This window comes from Etheostoma spectabile, chromosome 10 (genome assembly GCF_008692095.1).
Source record: "Etheostoma spectabile isolate EspeVRDwgs_2016 chromosome 10, UIUC_Espe_1.0, whole genome shotgun sequence".
Taxonomy (NCBI): Eukaryota; Metazoa; Chordata; class Actinopteri; order Perciformes; family Percidae; genus Etheostoma; species Etheostoma spectabile.
Genome location: NC_045742.1, coordinates 6,233,542 through 6,234,665, shown reverse-complemented (window position 1 = coordinate 6,234,665; position 1,124 = coordinate 6,233,542). Strand labels below are relative to the sequence as shown.

The 1,124-nt window shown below is 40.2% G+C and overlaps 1 protein-coding gene across 1 annotated transcript in view; it reads left to right on the top strand.

Moving 5' to 3' along the window:
• The window catches only part of afg2a (AFG2 AAA ATPase homolog A), a 121,228-nt gene that overhangs the window by 23,488 nt on the left and 96,616 nt on the right, over positions 1-1,124 (top strand). The gene's annotated exons all lie outside the window — the stretch shown is intronic.

The following is a 1,124-nucleotide window of genomic DNA, read 5'->3' as shown; positions in this document are numbered from 1 at the left end:
CTGGGGATTAATAAACAAATTAAAATTCAATTAAATTAAATTAACACAGCTGGCCCTATTTTAATGATCTAAGCGCATGGCGTGAAGCTCCTGGTGCAGGTTTGTTCAGGGCATGTACAAATCCACTTTTGATAGTTTAACGGTGAAAAAATGGTCTTTGTGCCATGTACATGGTTCAAAAGGGTTGTACTTAGTGTCTTGATTATCATAGGTGTGTTTTGGGCGTAACATGCAATAAACCAAACAAAGTGATGTCTCCCATTCCCTTTAAAAGCCAGGGGCATTTGTACCTTGGCACATTGCTATTATGATGGTGGATTTGCTAAGCAGAAAGGAGAGATTTTCAGGAGAAGAAACTGGTCCGCGTGCCTGTGAAGTGAATGCACGCAAGCAGATCATACTGTTTATGGCACGAGCACTATGCCAACAAAACTTCATGAGGTAAAGCAGGCGTTAAAATAACAATAACAATAAAATGTTGCATTATTGACTTTTGACCAGGTTTTTGTTGGTCAATGGTGCAATCGCTTCCCTCTGCCTCAAGAAAGCAATTCGCCAAGAATGCACTTGAACACACCTCCTTGTAAGACCAGCATGCCCATGGGCACACTTTGCTCCACATGGACTTCTTCTGATTGCAACAGTACTCACATGTAACTTTTAAGTCTTATTTGATTTTCCTGGAGCTGATCATTGGTTGAGCCTTTGCCATTTTGGCCATTCTTCCATCCATTTGAATGGTAGTTGACCGTTTTTTTTCCCCACATCGTTCAGGCTTCGGATGCCATTTCAAGGCATTTGAAATCATTTTTGCTGAGCAGCTTATAGTTTTCTGCACTTCTTTATATGCTTTCCCCTCTCCAATCAACTTTAATCAAAGTCTTCTGTTCCTCAAAGCAATGTCTGGAACGACCCATTTTGCTGAGTATTTCAGTGTGAAATAACCAGCATGCTTTTTGCATTTGCTTCCTTCCTTCCTTAAATATGGGCCAAAATCGACACCTGTTTCTTCACAGAATCCATCACCTCACTAATTGAAAACAACACTGCTATTATTTTGAACATACCCCTTTCAATTACAGATTCAGTTACACAGAATGAGCAGCATGCATGTCATGACTGTT